General features: G+C 35.1%; 1 pseudogene across 1 annotated transcript; it reads left to right on the top strand.

Moving 5' to 3' along the window:
• Nucleotides 1-11,226: 11,226 nt before the first annotated feature.
• Nucleotides 11,227-12,021, top strand: LOC104662481 (annotated as a pseudogene). Its single transcript, XR_747995.2, has one exon. The product of XR_747995.2 is annotated as a coiled-coil-helix-coiled-coil-helix domain-containing protein 2 pseudogene (transcript).
• Nucleotides 12,022-23,136: the final 11,115 nt, after the last annotated feature.

Genomic DNA, 23,136 nt, shown 5'->3' with positions numbered 1-23,136 from the left:
ACAGACAGATAAATGCCCAGGAAGGGACATAAAAACTAGGCACAGCATTCCGGACCGAGAAGATTAATTATGCGTATTTTATTTCTGCCCCCAAGATCACTGGATATGATGTCCAATACATTGAAGGAGTACATGTGGAAAACTCTTAAACAAAAATGGACATACAACAAATAATCTCCGAACATTTGAAAAAAATGTAATATCTCATTCAACAAGAGAGGCACTAAGGTCAATAATCATTTTTAAAAGGGAAAACAGAAGTTTAATTTGTGGTAAAACAATATGGGCTCTCCTCAAATAGACAAGATAAATTTCAATTTTATATTTAAAAAAGGTTGTGATATAGAGACATAACTCTTTTATTGTGATTCATTGTATTGTGCTTTGCAGATAATGTGTTTTTTATCATTTAAAGTTTTGTGACAACTTTGCATTAAGCAAATCTATCAGTGCCATTTTTCCTATAGCATGTGTGTTATTCCAACAGTATGTGAAGTGATTCCTGTCTGAATGTCACATTTTCCTAATTCTTACAGTATGTTACACTTTTAAATTATCATTTTATCTTTGATTGTATTTGTTCTATTGTCGTTTTGGAGTACCATGAACTGTGTCCATATATGATGGTGAACTTATAAGTGTCGTGTGTGTTTTGACTTCACTAACCAGTCGTTCCCCTGTCTCTCTCTCTGTCTCTTTGAATCTCCCTATTCCCTGAGACATTACAGTGATAAATTTAGGCTAAGGAATAACCCTACAATGGCCTCCGTGTGTTCAACTGAGGAGTGATATGTCCCTCACGTTAACTCAAAAGCTAGAAATAACTAAGCTTAGTGAAAAAGGCATGTTGAGAGCTCAGACAGGCCAAAAGCTAGGCCTCTTGCACCATTTAACCAAGTTATAAATGTAAAGGAAACCTTCCTGAAGGAAATTAAAAGTGTTATTCTATTAGACACACAGATGATAAGAAAATGAAACAGCCTAATTGCATATATAGAGAAAGTTTTAGGAGTCTGACTAGAATATCAAACCAGTCTCAACATTCTGTAAAGCCAGAGCCTAATCCAGAATACCACCCCAAATCTCTTCAATTCTGTGATATCTGAGAGAGGTAAGGAAGATGCAGAAGAAAAGTTAGGAGCTAGCAGATGTTGGCCCATGAGGCTTAAGCAAACAAGTTGTCTCCACAACAAAAATGCAAGGTGAAGCAGCAAGTGCTGAGAGAAGGTGCAGCAAGTTATCCAAAAGAAAGCTAAGATTGCTGATGAAGGTGGTTACACTAAAAGACAGCTTTTCATTGTAGATGAAAAAGCCTTATTATGGACGAAGATGCACGACTTTCATAGCTCAAGATGGGATGTCAATGCATGCCTTCAAAGCTTCAAAGGACAGGCTGGCTCTCTTATTAGGGGCTAATGTAGCTGGTGACTTTCAGCTGAAGCCAATACTCATTTATCATTCGGAATATCCTAAAGTTCTTGAGAATTATGCTAAATCTACACTGCCTGGGCTCTATAAATGGAACAGCAAAGCTTGAATGATAGCACATCTGTTTACAGCATAGTTGACTGAATATTTTAAGCCCACTGTCGAGAACTACTAAGAAAATATATTTATTTCAAAAGATAAAGGCCCATTGAAAATAAAACTGGTCATCGAAGGTCTCTGATGGAGATGTACAGGAGATGAATGCTATTTTAATGCCTGAAAACACAACATCCATTCTGCAGTCCATGAGTCAAGAAGTAATTTTGACTTTCAAGTCTTAGTATTTAAGAAGTATATTTCATAAAGCTATAGCTGCCATAGATAGTGATTCCTCTGATGGATCTGGAAGGAAGCTAATAATCTTTTCAAAAAGATTCACCATTCTAGATTTCATTAAGAACATTTGTGATTCATGGAAGGACATCAAAATATCAATATAAACAGTGGTTTGGAAGAAGTTGATTCCAACCATCCTGGATGACTTTGAGGGTTTCAAGACTTCAGGGGAGGAAGTAACAACATATGTGGTAAAAATAGCAAGAGAGCTGGAATTAGAAATGGAGTGTGAAGATGTGACTGAATTGCAATCTCATGATAAAAGTTGCTTCTTATGGATGAGCAAAGAAAGTGATTTCTTGAAATGAAATCTACTCCTAGTAAGAAAGCTGTGAACGTTGTGGAAATGATAACAAAGGTTTAGAATAATACATGAACTTAATTGATAAAGTCGCAACAGGGTTTGAGAAGATTGAGTCCAAGTTTGAAGGAATTTCTATTGTGATTAAAATGCTACAGAACAGCATCACATGCTGCAGAGAAATCTTCCATGAAAGAAGACTCAATTGATGCAGCAAAATTCATTGTTGCTTTATTTTAAGAAAAGTCACAGCCACCCTAACCTTCAGCATCCTACCCTGATCAGTCAGCAGCCATCAAAATCAAGGCAAGAAGTTTCACCAGCAGAAAGATGATGACTTGCTGAAGTTTCAGATGGTTGATCACATTTTTTCACAACAAAGTATTTTTAAGTTATGTATATTGTCTTTTAGACATAATTCTGTTACACACTTAATAGACTACAGTACAAGTTAAATGTAACCATAACTTTTAAATGCACTGTGATCCCAGAAAAGTTGAGAAAAGTTGTGTGACTCTCTTTACTGGGATATTCGCTCTATTACTGCGGTCTGAAACCCAACCTACAATAACTTTAAGGCATGCCAGTCCACACACAGACACAAACAAATATTTTCCCACAAAATTTCTGCATGACTTTCTCCTCCAATTTCTTTAGGTTTTTGATTAAGTGTATAAGAGACACGTTTCTAACCACTCTGTATAAGTAGTATTTCTTTCCAATATATCCAACACACAGAAAGCTGTTACCTTCTATCTTTCTTCCCTCCTTCCCCATCTTTATTTTTCTTCATAGAACTTATTATCACTTGATTTATTTGATTTTTGTTTATTTTCTGTTTCCTTCTAGCAAAATATAATTTTGCGTGAGGGCAGAGGGTTTGTCTGTTTTATCCCTGGTTGGAACCTTAATGAAAGAAAAATTCCCGGCGTGTACTAGGCATGTAATACGTTTTTACAATCACTAACAACTTTCTTTAAAGAGGTTCTTACAATGCTGTCATTTAAATTATGTCATCATTAATTGATGTCATTTAAATTTAGCTTTTCATGTTTTACCTCACATATATAAGCTAGCATTGAATTTTTCATCAACAATTGTGAGATTATAGATATTCTTGGGAGATTTAAAATCACTAAATGGTATTTTAAATATGAACTACTTCTGACAAATTTGTGTACAGATAAATAATTTCATTATCCAACCCCTCTTTTTAGGATGGGAGAACTGCTAATGTTTTATTTCAATGCTTTTGAAGGAATGGAGGAACAATGATTGGCTATACTTCTTACAAGACTTTTTTTTTGTTCATAGTATGAGTTCCACCATTGTCAGAGGATGCAATTTATTCTCCTTCATGTTCCCCTATTTTATAGAATGTCCAGCTCAGAATAGATGATGAATTAATGTTTGGTGAATTAATGGTTGAATTAAGCAATTAAGCAATGGTTGAAGTAAGCAATTTTGTTTACTCAAACATGAAGATTCATGTTAAATCACCTCACTCTGATTTTTACCTTCATACCTTTTTCCTTCTGATGTGTTTTTATATAACAAAGTCTCTAGCTACTTAGGCATACAGACTTTTTAGCATATGTATTATCTCTTTGAGCAGATATAAGCTAGAGGGTAAAACATCTCAGATCTTGCATGGTGTTTATTATCTACTCTCTAAGTATCCTCAATGAGCTTAAGGCTGAGAAAGGAGACAAACAAGTCAGCAAATGCTGGCAATAACATTTTGTGTTGGGCGATAGAAAGCTGCATAGGGCTCTGAGGAAGGCAAAGTAGCAGCAGGAAATGCTTCATGAAGGTGTTGAAGATTAGGGATATTTGTAAAACTGAAAAGTAATAGAGGTAAAGGAGAGTGAGAAGGAGATTTCTAGAAGCAGGCTGAAATATTCAGAGCCGTGGCATAGCAAAACAACTACATAAAAGAAGCTGAAAAGCAAATTGGGCCAAGATGACTGGGGCCTTTTAGTTATTCCATTATACATGCACCCGATACACATGAATTAACAGTCTGTTATGTTCTAGATTCTAGCACAGAAGCTGTGAAGACAAATCATAACCCTAATAGATCTTACACTCTAGTGGTAAAGACAAATTTTTAGAAAGAGAAAAAAATGTACAATATGAAAAAATAGCAAGCAATAAGTGAAAAACAAAGCAAAGAAGAATAACATTGCCATAGACCACAACGAAGAGGGAAATAGAGCACTTGGATATGACCGAACGTGAAGGGGGGACATTCCAGCCATACAGAACAACGAGTGCAAAGACAAAGAGGCAGAAACGTGCCTGGGCAGTGTAGTGAGAGAGAGAATAGATTGGGTCTGAGAGGCAGTGATACCCCACAACTCAGGGGGACATGTAGGGCAAAAATGACTTTGGCTTTAACAGTGGCTGAGCAGAATGACATTGGAGAGTATTAAGCTGAAAAGTGGCACCATGTAACCTGTATTTGGACAGGGTTACATGAGGGCCCAGAGAGAAAAGAGGGAATCCAAGGAAGTTATGTGTACAGAAGTCAATGAAGAAAATGTATTAAAAAATGATATGGTCAGTTGTACCCAATGTCATCAATAGGCCAAACAAAAGTTTCCTGAAAACTGATCATTAGAAATAGCAAGAATGATGGCATTGCTAAATCCACTAAAGCTGCAGTGATTTTGGAGATGGCTGGCTGATGGTGGCTCATTTCAAGAGTCTCGTCTCCCTCTTGAGCAGTGACAGGTAGTCATTGGCTTATGGGTTGAGTTAAAGGTTCAGATAGTGCCGGGCGCGGTGGCTCAAGCCTGTAATCCCAGCACTTTGGGAGGCCGAGACGGGCGGATCACGAGGTCAGGAGATCGAGACCATCCTGGCTAACACGGTGAAACCCCGTCTCTACTTAAAAAATACAAAAAAACCGGGCGAGGTGGCCGGCGCCTGTAGTCCCAGCTACTCGGGAGGCTGAGGCAGGAGAATGGCGTGAACCCGGGAGGCGGAGCTTGCAGTGAGCTGAGATCCGGCCACTGCACTCCAACCTGGCAACCTGGGCGACAGAGCGAGACTCCGTCTCAAAAAAAAAAAAAAAAAAAAAGGTTCAGATAGTGATTGTTAAGTTGCATTTTACTTTGTGCAAAGCTAATAAACCCACACACAGATGGAGGCAGAGCCCTTGGCCTCACTAGCACAGTTTTCTAATTTTGCTGCATATTCTCTTTGGAACACATACATTCGGTATTGCCAACTACTTCTAGTTTTTAAAAAGTCTTTCAAGGTTTTATCTTTCATTTCCTTTCAATTAAATCCTACCTGTTTCTATTTTTAAAAAATAGAAGTTCATAAAGCAGTTGCATAAGGATTCAAAAAACCCTGACCAAGTGCCCCAGGCAAACTTGTCATCATGTGAAAAATTACTGGTAGGCCTGAGTGTTTGGCCTGCCCTGAAGAATGCCCTTGACTGTGAAACTACAGGAATTTCCCTTGACTCATATCTTCTGGGTTTTCCCAAATGCAGTAGGATATTTTCCTTTGAAACAAGAGTTTGAGCAGTCTGTGGGCTCATTATGAAAAGAGACAATAACTTATGAAATAGCTTAGGATGAGTGGATATTTAGAATAAATTTTATGTGAGACTTTAATTAATAATTTGGAAGTTATATCTTTATCTGTATGATAAGCTTTGTCATGTGTTGGGGCATAGATTCGAACATTTTCAAGAATCAGGCAGAGATAACAAAAATGAATGAAACTGGTTCAGATATGAAAATAAGGAGTGGTGTGGCCTAGAGAAACAGAGAGCACCTAGCTGGTCCAATGACTTAGGAGTTAAGATTTGACCAAGCGTGATAGCTCATGCCTGCAATCCCAGCATTTTGGAAGGCCAAAGCAGGTGGATCATTTGAGGTCAGGAGTTCTTGACCAGGCTGGCCAACAAGGTGAAACCCTGTCTCTACTAATAACACAAAAATTAGCTGGGTGTGGTGGTGGGTGCCTGTAATTCCAGCCACTTGGTAGGCTGAGGCAGGAGAATGACTTGAACCTAGAAGGTGGAGGTTGCAGTGAGCCGAGATTGTGCCACTGCCCTCCAGCCTGGGTGACAGAGTGAGACTCTGTCTCAAAAGTAAAAAAAAAGAAAAAAGGCAGTTAAGGTTGGGAATGTGGCACTAGAAGGATGGATCAGAATCAGAGACTTCATCCCTTTGAATGCATGGAAAGGGAGCTGGCATTTCATTGTTGGAACTCTGAGCAGGATACAGCACAGGAGCAATTGGGTGTATAAAAATGGTAGGAGAACACTGGTATCCTCAGCCTACTGGTATTTACAGCCTGGAAAAAAGAGTTTTGGATAAGATTGTCATGCTAATTCCCTCGGCCTGGAATGGGAATTCACCTCTATAGAATGTTTGAGAGTTGGGCCCCATCTCCTGTGGATAGATTTGTTTATTTCTTGTGATCAGAAGTTAGCAACTTTTTTTTTTTTTTTGGTAAAGAGCCAGATAGTAAATATTTAAGCTATGTGGACTGTGGACTATATGGTATTTGTCACAGCTAGTCAACTCTGCTGTAATTAGTACACAAAAGCAACTACAATATGTAAACAAATGAGTATGACTATGTTCCAATAAAGCTTTATTTACACAAAGGGATTGTGGGTCTCCTTCAACTCATGGGGCATAGCTGCAGACTCATGTTATAAATGATGAACTTGCTATTATTTCAAGAGATGCTGTCAATAATTTAATGCTTAGAGTAGTTGTTTTCTCTGAAGTCCCTCATTTCTACATATTCATTTGAATATTTCTGTACAATTCTTAAGAAAGTTCACAATACAAATAAATCTTTAAATTTTCTAGTAATTTTCATCATATATTAACTTATTTATATTCATATTTTGCACCAGGCATAATCCTTGGCACCAGAAATATAGGAACAAAAGGGATGCAGTCCCTTAGGTCAAGAACAGTTGCAGCTTATTGGAATTGCAAATTAATTGGTGAACATAAAAGATAAAATTTTGAGTCATTTCTGTAAAATTTCTTTCTGGCACCCAGGGAAAAAAATAACACATGTTGAGCAAAATAAAGAACAGAGAGATAGGAATCTGAACAAAGAGCATTTCCAACTATAAGCTTCCTGTTGACTCTTTGTTAGGTATAACAGTGGGATCAGCCCTTAAGCAACAAGAAATATATGTCAGCTGTTCTTCAGCTAGTGCTAATACAGCATAGAGGAAAAAGAGGATCTTTCCAGTCAAAAACTTTAAAAAAATATTTCTGGTAGTTTTATTCTTACAGAAAATTCCATTATTATAGAAGGAGAAGAGATATTCTAAAATATGATCAAAATAAGGATTTTTCTTGGGATATGGTGTCAAAATATTTTTTTTTCTGAGGCCATAATAATGGTTTCTCATCATGGTCTGAAAGCAAAGAATATAAACTGGTTAAAATGCTTGATAGATCCCACAGTATCTGTACAAGTGCTTAGTAAAAACGCTGAGGGCTAAAGTGCCCCATAAAGCATTCCGTAGTAAAAGCGATGATAGTTATAGTAAAATAAAATAGGATGGTAGCCAAAGTGAAGATTTACTGCAACTTCTCAAACAATATAATAGCAAAAAGAGTGGGATGGATTTTTTTTTCTATATGATAGTTCAGCAGCCCACAATTCTTCCTTCTGTTATTTTCAAAAATAAATCTTTCACAGTTCTTAAATGTGCCACTTCCTCATCATAACTGTGCAGCATTATAGTTCTGGATAATCAAGAGCCCTGAAGGCAAATACTTTTCAAAGTTTTTAGATCAACCATGAGAACACAATCCTTGTGAATATCATTTATGCTATATTTCTATCATGGTATCAATTATTTATATACAGCCTCTGATCTTGATGCATTTTACAGTGAAGGAATAGTTGTACAATGGATGTGTGTGCAAGATGAGGGAAGACATATATAATGGGATAGAAATAGAGTGGTTGTATTAGCATAAAAATGAACTAGAAATATTTTTTTAAAGTAGTACAGTGAAAGCTTAGAATATTTCACTTCAGTAGGTACTTTTTATGCTATAACTTTTACATAAGCTTATTAAACACATAGATGTAGAATTAATCTTCTTTTCTACTTGGTTTACTCTCTGACAATCGGGGACATACTCTGGGTGATCTAATTTGATCTTTAAAATAGAACAAGATAAAATATGATTACTTTGCTTTATTTAGTGATATATTGGTTTAGTTATTAGATCAGTTAATAATTAATATTTTTAGGTTCTTGAAATGATTGTTTAAGCATGTGACAAGATTTTCAATCTGCCCCTCCATATAGCAGCTTCACAACCCTCATTTACCCACTTGCATGGATAAATTTAATTATGAACTTCACTATATATACTCCTACTATGTTTAAGGCAATACACATTAATTGGTTAATTAGTATTAGATTTTTATATATTATATATGTTGCCTTCAGCACAACAGAAGATTCATAATTTAGGTATTGAAACAACAAATAAAAGAGATACAAATTTATGCTCTTATTTAACATGTGAATGCGAGTAACATTTTTGGAGTATATCATTGTCATTGTCATTACATAATTGTTCCCAAGGAAAGGCACATTTTCATGTTAGCAACAATTCATCCAAAAAATTTTTGTGAGGCTCCATGTATATGTGGTTTCACTGCCTGAGGCTGCCATATTCATATCAACAAAATAATCAGATCATAACTTAAAAGTATATGTAAGGTAATCAAGCAAGATTACAAAAGTACTGAAGATGACCACCTATAAATTCAGAACTCACTTAAAGTGGAACTTCATAAGATTTAACACGGATAAATTGCCAATGTGAGCCTCACAAAAATTTTTTGATTGAATTGTTCCTAACACGAAAATCTGATATTTCAACAGAGTTTGAAGATATGTGTATATTACTTTCTCTGATAAGTAACATTTGAAGGAACACCAAAATCTTTATCATATACTTAATTTTAAATATGATTTCTGAAACACCGGTTCATTTCTTTTCACTTTAATACTTTGAATATATTATAGACTTCATCAGCAGAAATACATATTTGGAGGAATAATAGGCATATTATCTAAATTTCTAATTAGTTTCTTTTATGCAAATATTTTTGAGGCAACTATATTCTTAAATAACCACTTTATTGAGGTATGATTGAAATGTGAAAAGCTGTACATATTTAATGTATACATCTCAATGAATTTGGGGATAAATATACACACTTGAAATACCACCATCAAAACTATAACCTTCTCACCTCCAAGAGTTTATTTCTACGCCCATTATTATAATTTTGATAGCACTTAATCTAAGACCTGCCCTCTTAGCAATTTTAAGTATAAAATACAGTATTGTTAGTTATAGGTACTACACTGTATAACAAATCTCTAGATTTATCTTGAATCACTGAAACTTTGTACCCTTTGACTAATACCTCCCCACTTCCCAATCTTCCTAGCCCTGCCAACCACCGTTCTACTCTCTGCTTCTATGAGTTTGACTATTTTTGATCCCTCATATAAGGGGAATATGGAGTATTTTTCTTTCAGTATCTGGCTTATTTCACTTAGCATAATATCATCTAAGTTGATGTGAATGACAGGATTTTCTTTTTTTTAAGGCTGAATAATATTCCATTTTATGTATATATACATAATATATAATTACATATTTTATATATACATATACAATATCACATATTATAAATTATGTTATAACATATATATTATATACATATACAATATTTTATCTTATATATAATATTTATAATATACAATATTATATCTTATATCTTATATAAGATATATTATATAATATACAATATGTAATTGTATATCACATATAATTATATATACATAATATACATTATTTAATTTTATATTATATTATATATACATTATATATAATTATGCATATACACATTAAATGGAATTTTTTCAGCCTTAAAAAAAGAAAATCCTGTCATTCACATCAACATGGATGATTATATAGTATATAATATATACTATATAATACAAGTTATATAATTATATATCTTATATATTATATATAACATATATTATATATGTTATATATAATTATATATTATATATTATTATATATAATATATACATAATATATAATTGTATACAAATACATATGCCACATTTTCTTTATTCATTCATCTGTTGATAGATACCTATGTTGTTTTCACATCTTGGCACTTGCGAATAATGCTGCAATGAAGATAGAGGTGCAAATATCTTTTTGATATGCTGCTTTAATTCCTTTGGCTTAATACCCAGAAGTGGTATCACTAGATCATGTGGTAGTTCTATGTTAAATTTTTTCATGAACCTCTGTACTGTTTTTCCTGGTAGCTTAAAAAATTCATGTCCTTACCAAAAGTATTTCTTTTTCTCCACATTTTTGCAAGCACTTTTTTTTGTTTGTTTTAAACAATAGCCATCCTAATAGGTTGACGGTTCAAGGTGATATCGTGTGGTTTTCACTTCCATTTTCCTGATGATTAGTATGACGTTCATATATGTATTGGTCATTTACATATCTTCTTTGGAGAAATGTCAAGGAGCTTTATTTCTGTTTTCTTGTAGGAGTTTTATGGTTTCACCCCTTATCCATTTAAGTCTTTAATCCATTTTGAAGTTTTTGATTTTTAATGCTCTAATATAGGCATTCATTGTCATTCTTTACATATGGTTGAATATTCAGTTTTCCTGAAACCATTTATTGAGATTAGCCTTTCTCCCATTGTGTATTCTTGGTAACCTTGTTGATCAGTTCACTGTTTATGCATGGGTTCATCTCTGGGCTGTCTGTTTTGTTCCATTGTTTCATGCTGCTTTAATTCTCATAGCTTTGTAATATAATTTTAAATTAGGAAGTGTGAGGCTGCCAGGTTTGTTGCTCTTGATTATGAATGTTTGGCTATATAGGGTCTTTTATGCTTCCATACAAATTCTGTGTTTCCAAGCAAATTAGGATTGTTTTATCTATTTTTGTGAATAATGACATTGGCATTTTTATAGGGATTGCATTAAATCTGTACATTGCTTTGTGTAGCATGGATATTTTAAAAAGAGAAGTCGCTTAGCTCTTCGCGGGTTGTTACAGGTCCAGAGGTCGAGCTGTCGCGTACCTAGGATGCCGCGTGGAAGCCGAAGCCGCACCTCCCGCATGGCCCCTCCGGCCAGCCGGGCACCTCAGATGAGAGGTGCACCCAGGCCGGCACCTGTCGCTCAGCCACCAGCAGCGGCACCGCCATCTGCAGTTGGCTCTTCTGCTGCTGCACCCCGGCAGCCAGGTCTGATGGCCCAGATGGCAACCACTGCAGCTGGCGTGGCTGTGGGCTCTGCTGTGGGACACACACTGGGTCACGCCATTACTGGGGGCTTCAGTGGAGGAAGTAATGCTGAGCCTGCAAGGCCTGACATCACTTACCAGGAGCCGCAGGGAACCCAGCCGGCACAGCAGCAGCAGCCTTGCTTCTATGAGATCAAACAGTTTCTGGAGTGTGCCCAGAACCAGGGTGACATCAAGCTCTGTGAGGGTTTCAGTGAGGTGCTGAAACAGTGCCGACTTGCAAACGGATTGGCCTAATCAAGAATTTCAACCTGGAGAGATGGAAAATCAGCTCTCATATCTTAAGTTAATTTAGTATAAAAATAGAATTGGTAGTGAAGGTATAAAGTGTAACCATCAGTTAAACCTCTCCTGTCGTTCCTAGCTTCCTTGCTTCAGAACTGAAATGGAAGGGGGCGTGTTCCTACTCTGTAGAATTTGGGACTGGGCAAAATGTGTTACCTCCTTAAACTAGCTGTTATGATTTTATTCTTTGTGAGTTAATTAGAATAAAGTCATTTTCTTCCAAAAAAATAAAAATAAAAAAATTAAAAATAGGCCGGGCGCGGTGGCTCAAGCCTGTAATCCCAGCACTTTGGGAGGCCGAGACGGGCGGATCACGAGGTCAGGAGATCGAGACCATCCTGGCTAACACGGTGAAACCCCGTCTCTACTAAAAAAATACAAAAAATTAGCCGGGCGAGATGGCGGGCGCCTGTAGTCCCAGCTACTCGGGAGGCTGAGGCGAGAGAATGGCGTAAACCCGGGAGGCGGAGCTTGCAGTGAGCTGAGATCCGGCCACTGCACTCCAGCCTGGGCGACAGAGCGAGACTCCGTCTCAAAAAAAAAAAAAAAAAAAAAAAAAAAAAAAAAAAAAAAAAAAAAAAAAAAAAAAAAAAAAAAAAAAAAAATTAAAAATAAAAATAAATCCATGAACTCACAATGTTTTTCCATTTAGTTTCTTTCATCAGTATTTTGTAGTTTTCAGTGTACAGATGATTCACATCCTAGGTTAAATTTATGGCTGTTTTTTTTTTTTGTTTTGTTTTGTTTTTGAGACGGAGTCTCGCTCTGTCGCCCAGGCTGGAGTGCAGTAGCCGACTCTCAGCTCACTGCAAGCTCCGCCCCCCGGGTTTACGCCATTCTCCTGCCTCAGCCTCCCGAGTAGCTGGGACTACCGGCGCCCGTCACCTCGCCCGGCTAGTTTTTTGTATTTTTTAGTAGAGACGGGGTTTCACCGTATTAGCCAGGATGGTCTCGATCTCCTGACCTCATGATCCGCCCATCTCGGCCTCCCAAAGTGCTGGGATTACAGGCTGGAGCCACCGCGTCCGGCCATGGCTATGTTTTTTATTCTTGTTGAAATTATTATAAATGAGATTATGTTCTTATTTTTCAGTTAGTTTGTTTTTAGTGTATAAAAATGTATTGTTATTTGTATGTTGACTTTGTCTCCTGCAAATGTACTGAATTTGTTTCTTAGTTCTATAGTTTTGTGGTTTTCTATGTTAAAGACTCTGTCACCTAAAACCAGAAAAATTTTCTCCTCCTTTTCCAATTAGGATACCTTTAATTTATTTCTCCTTGTCTAATTGCTTCTTTTAAGATGTCCAGTGCTACGTCGAATAGAAGTGTGAAGAGTGGATACCCTTGTCTTGTTCCTTTCAACTTTTCACTGTTGAGTATGGTGTTAGCTGTGGGGTTGTGTCATATGACCTTCATTGTATTGAGGTATATTTCTTGTATACTTAATTTGTTGAGTTTTTATTGTAAAAAATTGTTGAATTTTGTCCAAATGCTTTTTCTGCATCTATTGAGATGATCATATACTTCTAACTTTCATTCTGTTAATGTGGTATATCACATTTATAGACTTGCGTGTGTTGAACCATTCTTGCATCCCTGGGATAATTTCCACTCGACCATGGTAAATGAGTATTTTAAGGTGCTATTAAATTTGATTTGCTAGCATTTTGTGTGTATTTTTGCTTCTATGCTCATGAGATATTGGCCTGTCATTTTCTTTACTTGTAGTGTTCTTATCTGGTTTTTGTATGAAGGAGTTACTGGCTTTATACAATTTGAAGTGTTCCCTTCTCTTTGATTTTTGTGAATTTGAGATAAATTGGCATCAATTCTTTTTTTTTTTTTTTTTTGAGTATGTCTTTTTTATTATTATTGTACTTTAAGTTCTAGGGTACATGTGCACAACGTGCAGGTTTGTTACATATATATATACACACACACATATATATATATACACACACACACACATGTGCCATGTTGATGTGCTGAGCCCATTAACTTGTTATTTACATTAGGTATATCTCCTAATGCTATCCCTCCCCCCTCCCCCAACCCCACGACTGACCCCAGTGTGTAGTGTTCCCCACCCTGCGTGCAAGTGTTCTCAATGTTCAGTTCCCACCTATGAGTGAGAACGTGTGGTGTTTGGTTTTCTGTCCTTGCGATAGTTTGCTCAGAATGATGGTTTCCAGCTTCATCCATGTCCCTGCAAAGGATGTGAACTCGTGCTTTTTTGTGGCTGCATAGTATTCCATGGTGTATATGTGCCGCATTTTCTTAATCAGGTCTCTTATTGATGGACATTTGGGTTGGTTCCAAGTCTTTGTTATTGTGAATAGTGCCACAACAAACATACGTGTCCATGTGTCTTTATAGCAGCATGATGTATAATCCTTTGGGTATATACCTACTAATGGGATGGCTGGGTCAAATGGTATTTCTAAGTGTAGATCGTTGAGGAATTGCCACACTGTCTTCCACAATGGTTGAACTAGTTTACAGTCCTACCAACAATGTAAAAGCATTCCTATTTCTCCACATCCTCTTCAGCACCTGTTGTTTCCTGACTTTTTAAAGATCACCATTTTAATTGGTGTGAGATGGTATCTCATTGTGGTTTTGATTTGCATTTCTCTGATGGCATTTTTTCATGTGTTTGTTGGCTGCATAAATGTCTTCTTTTGAGAACTGTCTGTTCATATCCTTCACCCACTTTTTGATGGGGTTGTTTGATTTTTTCTTGTAAATTGACTTAAGTTCTTTGTAGATTCTGGATATTAGCCCTTTGTCAGATGGGTAGATTGCAAAAATTTTCTCCCATTCTGTAGGTTGCCTGTTCACTCTGATGGTAGTTTCTTTTGCTGTGCAGAAGCTCTTTAGTTTAACCGGATCCCATTTCTCAATTTTGGCTTTTGTTGCTGTTGCTTTCAATTCTTTAGCTCTTTGGTAGAAGTTGCCAGCAAAGCCATGTGGTCCAGGATTTTTTGTTTTGTGGGGAGATTTTTGATGAATGATTCAATTTTCATATTCATTATTGGTCTGTTAAGATTTTCTGTTTCTTCATGATTCAGCTATGGTAAGTTACACATTTCTAGAAACTGCCCAATTCTTATAGGTTACTCAATTTGTTTTTATTTAATTATTCATAATAGTATCCTATAATTCTTGGTATTTCTGTAGCTTTATTTATAATGTCTTCTCTTATTTATACTTCTATTTATTTGAGTTTTTCTCTTTTTACTTAGTCTAACTAAAGGTTTGTCAAGTTTATCTTTTCAGAAAACCAACTCAATTTCTTTGGTCTTTTAAAATTGTTTTTCTAGTCTGTATTTTATTTATTTCTACTGTAATCTTAATTATTTTCTCATGTTTACTATGGGTTTAGTTTGCTTTTTTTTTTTACAGCTCCTTGAGGAATTAATTTAGGTTATTTGTTTGAGATTTTTATTTTATTTTATTTTATTTTTTCCTGAAGGGGGCATTTATCACTATAAACTTCCCGCATTAAACAGTTTTTTTGCTGGATCCCATAAATGTTGATATTAAATATTTAATACACAGATATTGTTATGATTGCCTTAGAGGGTTAATATCTATTTAGATTTATCTACATATTTATCCTCAGTAAATGTAATTTCTCTTTTTTTTCTGTTTTAAATTGTTTTTCTTCTACCTTAACAGTTTTCTTTAAAATTTTTGGATGTGATTTCTTGGTGATAACTTTTCTCAGATAGTTTGTTTGAAAGTGTTTTTGTTTTTCCTTAATTTTTCAATAACATTTTGCAGGTTATAAAATTGTGAGTAGACTTGTTTTTCCTTTTCAACATTTTGAATATGTGATTTAATCTTTTTCTGACTCTTGAGAAGTATATTAACAGTTTTATTTATTCTTTTCAAAATAATATATCTTTTTTTTCTTCTAGAAGTACAACTGCAATTATACCTAGATGTGCTTTTTTAAATTTAACCCTGTTTAATAATTAGTACTTCTTGAATATATGGTTTTATAAATTTTCCAAAATTTATCAGAACATATCCTATCAGATATTCTGTACAGTTCTCTCTCTTCTCTTTTTTGGGATTCTAGTTATACACGTTAGAACTATTCGCCATGTTACACATATCTCCTACTCTGGCTTTACTTTAGCTTCAACTTAAATATGTTTTAACCTACCCATTTCGCATTTCAATAAGCCACTATTTTCAGTCAGTGTGCTGTTTTACACGTTTAATGATTTCAAATATTGTATTTTTAAAAAATTCCTTTTGAGTACTTGCTATATATTTCTGGTTTTCTCCAGAGACTCTTCATCTTTTTGTCCAATTTTTTAACATGTTAATGAAAGTAATATAGAGTTCTTCTGTCATAAATTTAATATCTGGACCATTTTTTGTTCTGTTTCTATATTTTTATTCTTTTTCTCAGTTTTGCCCTTAGATCTGTTTCCTATCATGCCTCACAACTTTTGATTAACTTAGTCTATAATTAAAATTATATGGGCCGGGCACGGTGACTCACGCCTGTAATCCCATTGCTTTGCAAGGCTGAGATGGGTGGATTATGAGGTCAGGAGATCGACAGCATCCTGGCAAACATGGTGAAACCCCATCTCTACTAAAAATACAAAAAAAAAAAAAAAAAAAATTAGCTGGGTGTGGTGGTTGGCGCCTGTAATCCCAGCTACTCGGGAGGCTGAGGCAGAGGATTGCTTGAACATTGGAGGCAAAGGTTTCAGTGATCCGAGATTGCACCACTGCACTCCAGCCTGGGCAACAGAGCGAGACTCCGTCTCTAATTAATTAATTAATTAATTAATATGAAGCTGAGCTTTAGTTTCTGGAAAGAAAAATCATTCTCTTTTTTAGTAAGACTTCATCCTGAGTATAATCCTTTGGCTTCAACTAAAAGTTTTTACCACGTCCCCTCTTTGCTTAGCTCTACCACCATTCCTTGAGGCTGGTTAAAGATTTGTTCAGCTTTTCTGTTCTTCAGCTACCTTTTTAGAACCAGCGTGTGTTTTGTGGTAAAGCAGCTCTGAATGTTGTACTCATCTCATTGATTTCTTTCCCTTAGGCATCTTGATCCCCCTCGTCCCCCCCGCAATTCCAAGTTCACTGAGGCTTTCAAACAAATGTTTTTATCTTGTAGTCAACTTTTCTAATTCTTAGTAATATACAAGCTTATCTCTCACAGCTGGAAGTTGCAGTACATGCCCACTTTTGCTTTTGCCTATACAATGTTTCATGGTCAATGGAATTTTCCCTGGAATTATCTAATATATCCTTGGTCGTATCTGCAATATTAATAAAAATATGGAAAACAAAACATTCATGTAGGTAGGTGAGTAATCAAACAACTTATGCATCATTAAATAGTACTATCATGGAGAGAAGACAATAATGATTAAATATGCCTGATTAAGGTTAAATATTTCCCAGAAGCATTTTGATACTGTTCATGCAACAATGAATAGCCAACATATAAAAATAAATAAAGGTGTGTTTAACGTTTGATGAGGGTAAAATCTGAGCACTAGAGAAGTGTTGATGTGGTTATTATACTTGGTTTTACTCAGAAATAAATAGTTCTTTTCTGTCCTTATTTTAGTTGTTAATCTATTTGTTAAGTGTTATTAGACATATATTTCAGTATCAAAATGTTTCTGAGAAATGTTTAACCTTAATCAAGCATTGAGCTTGAAACACTGTTCTGTATACTTGTATTGAAATCTCATTCTAAGTTTTATTTCACACAGACCTTTCAACCAGATTGTAGTGTTTAAATATTTATTATTTAATATAAATATTTAAACATTTAATATAGGTAGCTGACCTCTGAAAAACTGCTGATGTTGAAGCAATCACTAGGCATTTATCTTCTTTTTTGTTGTTTGTAGTTTGCTGAAAACTCTTCAATACAAACTATTTTCATTGCAAAGATCCTTATGCAGTGCATAAGATACATGTAAAAATATACCAAATGTGAGCTGAATAGATGAGTAGAGTACCAGACTTGGAAATATAATGAATTGATGGTTACATTTTAAAATAAATATAACTCCTATAGTGAATAATAATGTTGGCTCTTCTATTAAAGTTCTTGAACGTGCACTCTCTGAGTTGCATGTCATTGTATTAGTTTATGCTTATGGAGTGTCTGAACAATATTTGTAGGTGAAACTTACAGGTAACAGGCTATCACACAGAAACCCATGAGATATCAGTTATAAGTGTTTTAATTGCATAGATGAATTAATTGGCTCAGAGAAGTTAAATCCTTTCCTAAATTTAAACTATTGTTGGCTGATTCATTGCCCTTTCAGTTTTATTCATTTTAATTTCTAAAGGGATTATTCCTCTATTTGGTTATATATTAATATATAATACATACATTATATATAGATATGTATAAGTATACATGTAAAATGTCTCATTTTATTTATTTTTGCATTTAGCAAGTGTGCTTATTTCATATTCTGTGCCCAGGGGAATTTTTGTTTGCTTTTCCACTTAGTCTCATTTGTGCTTTGTTTCTTCACTTCTTTTTCCCTAATTGTTATAATCATGTTATTTGGAGTTTCAAGTGAGGCAGTCCTTTGAGACTCCTTTTGAAGTTGGGTTACTCCCTAAAAATTTGCATTATTTGTCTACCAGATACCTAAAAACACAGGAAATCTAGGGCTTATTGAAATCAAATTCTAGGCTTGACGTTTTTCAGATCACCTTTGTAGTGTGACTTTGGAAGGGGAAACTGCATGAGATAGATTTCTCCTTTCCTTCTATCCAGGAACAAAACTCAAGATTTTTCTTGAGCTTTTTCTTGCTTTCCTTTTTCCTCTTCTAAGAATATATTTTATGTAGGTGTGGAGGTTCGATGGAATTTTTGCTTCACCCATAAATTGAGAGATTAGACTATTGTGATCCTAGTTATGTGAAGAGCCTTGCCTACTAGATATTCTTTATCTCATCCCTGATGGGCTGCAAAGCCATGAAAGTCAAAGTTAAAGTTGATTAGATTGAAAAATACCCACAGGGCAAATGTAGCTTCACTGCTACCCTTAGTTCTCTAGATTCTAACTTTCACTGAGTATTTTGCCTCTGAAGATGCTTCTTTTCTTGACAGTTTAATGATATATTTAAAAATATACATACATATATATACAAATGTATTCAATATTTCTAGTTGTTGTATTCAAGACATTCAGTATAGCAAGTCTTCTAAATTATCAGAAGAGCAAGTCTAATTATGTGTTGTTAGAATCTTAATTTAGTTTATATTATAAATACTACTAAATCTTTGTGCTCATTTTAAAATAGATATATAGGAATAATTCAGTAAGTAAAATTGATTGGTCAAATAGCATGCATATGGTTAAGACCTTTAATTATGTAATGACATATTGAGCATCAGTAAATTTTACTACCATACAGGGCCAGAAAAACAGGATAAGAGACTAGATATAATTCCACCATTTTACTTTTGAAACATGGAAAACTGAAATGGTACATTTATTTTACGTAATGCTAGACAATATTGGGGAGGATGAATTAGATTTATATGTGCTACCTGATATGGAAAATATCTAATGTGTATTGTTAAATGCAAAACACTACAGTGTATGTATTTCATTGCCCTATTTTGCAGTCAGCTCTTTGTTAGTAGAGAATAATTTTTTGTGCAATGACTTTTCATATCCTCTTCTTATTTTTATCATTATGTAGAATATTTTTTAATTTGAAACAATATTTTATATTTTAAGATTACTTGATTTTTGCCATATACTTATATAACATCTCAGTTACTGTTGAGGTTTTTGTTTTATGTCATTTCTGACATAAAGAAATTTTAAACATTTAAGTTTAAATGTTAAACATATTTATTTTTTGCTCTCCATATTCTTCTTCTGGCAACACACTTAAAATATTTTTCTTCTTAAAGTTTTATTATTTTCCACATGTTTTATTATAATACTTTATTCCATTTTTACCCATGGAAATTTAATTAATCTGGTTGGGTTTTGGTACAAAGAATAAAATGGTAAGTCTGACCCAAACCAATTATTTAAAAAGTCTTTATTTCTCCACTTATATGAAATATAAGTTAACATAATTTATTTTATAATAATCTTCTATAGTGCACAAGTATTGTTTATACAGTGGTTTTGTTTTAAAAGAATACTGTGATTTTTTTGCTTCTAAAATGCAACTCAGTCAAAGAAGTGGCACTGATCTCTTGACCATTTAGATGACTGTTGGTCAAAATTTTTATGTATCTAAATTCATTCTTTTTCTAACACATACATTGTGTTTTTCTTTGAATCAAGCAAGCTATCTCATAATAAAATCTGTGTTTGATCAGGAGTTCTTTCAGATGCTATTGGCAAAAACCTAATTTCAAGTAACATAGTGACTGAAAAAAATTAAAGCAGTGAGAAAGAGAAAGTTCTAGCTTGCATAACCAAATTATGGAAAGGTATTGTACTGAACCAGATGGCACCCTCTAAAAACAGATATTCATATCCTAATCCTTGGATTCCAAGTATTCCAAGTAAGGAATGCTGCCTTACTTTGGAAAAAAAAAAAAAAAAACAGAAAATTCTTCTCCAATGTGATTAAGTTAAGGATTCTGAGAGGAGTAGTTTATTCTGGGTTATTTTATGGAGGGGGTACCTAAACACAATCACATATACCTTTATGAAAGACAAAGAAAGAGAGAGAGAGATCTTAACAAGTCATCATTGCCATGAGATAAGATACCACGACTGGTTTAACATGAGTTACATAACTATTCCTTTGAACAGAGAAGCAGCAGCTGTGACTATCAGACACTAATAATACTGCCTGAATAGTTCACAAAAAAAAGGGAGAAGCTTTTCTGAACAGATAAAATAAAATAAATAAATAAAAGTTTACTCTAGCTCATTCCTTTTTTCTGTACACACACATACACCCCCTACACGCACACCCCTACAGTGAAAACTTCAACGTCTGCAAAAGGTTGGGCTTCCCTTTCAAGACGACTCTTTTTGTGTCACTTACATCTTTTTCAACCAAAAGTCAGCACCAAAAGTTCCATGGCCAATGGGTCAGTCTGATTCAATATATGGCCTATGTTGTAGACAATGAAGATGAAAAAGGTGGTCTATTTTAATAGCAGTCCTGGTATTACCTACTTAAGGGCAATGAGAAACCTATCTCAACAAAAATAAATAAAATCTCAAAGTCTCTAGGTATAAAACAAAAATACATAGTTGAAGACGAGGTCAGTCATTGCTATCAGTTACATTAAGTGGCATGCCTGACATTACTTAATAACGACGTGAAGAAAATACAATATTAGAGAAGTAATAAATATTTAATATATATAATCTATTATGAGCAGAAACAAAAACATGTATTATATAAGGATGGAATGGATTATACTATTAACCATCAGATAAAATTTTGCCTCTGATTTCGCTGCCTAGCAGCAAATTTTACATTCCAAAGATGAACTAGTCAAAAATGGATAAATTTCATGCTTCCCATAAAATATAGTGATGATTTCAGAGATCTAGAGAAAAGTCATATAACATTCTGAGATACACTTAGCAGATGAGAGAAGTGATATACTAAAGGCATCAATTGCATAGTAGGTTGTGGATGAAGCAGCATAAAACATTAGCTTGTAATTTGATGTGCCAAAAATACAAAATTAAATATAATAATAAATAAATCTGAGAGCCATTACCTCTCAAAAGCAATCCTCATATTTTTCAGTAGGAGAAATGATAGATCAGTTTGTGACTTCTTTAGGAAGAAATAACAAGATTTTTGAATTCTCTGACTTGACAGATCAGCCAACAGTTGTCCCGACCTGCAGGACAGTCGAACAGACCCTGGAAGGGGGAGTGGGAATGGAGGAGACAAGAAAACACGAGAAATGGAGACTAGACAAATAGCCTGATCAAGTCTCGTTTATTGAGTGTAGGGTCATGCCTTATATAGGCTGCCAGGGGAAGAGGTTGGGCCAGGGCGGTGACGGGGGGCCGGGTCTTCTCAAATTACAATTGCGCATGCGCCGTGGGTTTGTACTGTTCCCGGGCGCGGGATCGCGCCTGCGCCCTGGGCTGCATATCTTCCTGGGCGGGAAAATGTTTGCGCGCGCGCGGGAAAGGTTGGCGCGCGCGGGAACAGTTTTGGCGCGCGCGGGAAGGGTTTGTAAATAAAGAACCCGGGAATGTGCCCTCTTGTCTCCGCTTTGCGGAGATCAAGCAACAGAGGTCGGCTAATTCCGGGCCTCATGGCTCCGGACAACTAGTGAGGGAGAAAATAAAAACATGCAAAGCTAGGAGGTGATTAAAGGAAATCCTTTTTTATGATTAAAAATTAACTTTTAGCTATATTTAACAAGTGTTTATTTTCAGAAAAATCATGCCCACACACATAAAATGAAGTAACTGCCTAAGAGAGAGACTAGAATTACGAAAATTGCCTTTTGTCCACTTGATTTTAGACATACTCCAAAATGTGTACAATGATGTGGCATACAGAATTATACAAAAAATGAGTACCTACAGTTTTAGGTCTGTGTGTCTAGAACAATGTCTAGCACTTACATTTTTTTTTCAGTGAAATTTACTGCTGAATTTCATAGGGACAAATAGAAGGTCAAACTATTTGGTTTGCCTACATCCTTCATCCACAGTCTGTGACAGCACAGATAGATGGCTCCACTCACACAATGTCAAACAGTCAGATTTAAGCTAAATACATTCAATCCATCTGTTGGGTATTTTCAAATATCAAAATGTTGGATTTTAGTAAACTAAACACTCAATTAATGGAATGACTCGCTTTTTATCTAGTTCAGTTATTTGACATTGTAAAATCAAGAGTTGGCAAACTGGGTCAAATCTGGCCCGCTGCTTATTTTGGTAAATAAAGTTTCATTGGAACCCAAACATACTCATTCATTGATGCATTGTCTATTGCTCCTTTCAGTATAACTTGGCGGTTTCAACAGAAACTATAGTCCACAAAGCCTAAAAAATTTACTATCTGGCCTTTTACAGAAAGTTTTTAACCCCTGGTCTATATTTAGTCAACTGTAAATATTTGGTTGAAATCTCATTAGAGATAAAATAATGCTAAAGGTTAGCATATATGTCCTATATTCAAATTTGAAATTCCACCACCACTGGAGCACATGTAGAGTAATGGTAACCAAAACAGTTATAAAAGACAATTCAGGGCTCGATGTGTTGGTAATGAAAAAAGAAAAGTTTTATTTAGGAGAACACTTCAAATTACATGTTGAAACCTCAGAGACATGGAAGCGGTTCAGGTCAGGTATGACCTCAT

This window comes from Rhinopithecus roxellana, chromosome 17, assembly GCF_007565055.1.
Source record: "Rhinopithecus roxellana isolate Shanxi Qingling chromosome 17, ASM756505v1, whole genome shotgun sequence".
Lineage (NCBI taxonomy): Eukaryota > Metazoa > Chordata > Mammalia > Primates > Cercopithecidae > Rhinopithecus > Rhinopithecus roxellana.
The sequence above is the reverse complement of the archived record's forward strand: the minus strand, read 5'-3'. Positions and strand labels throughout refer to the sequence as shown.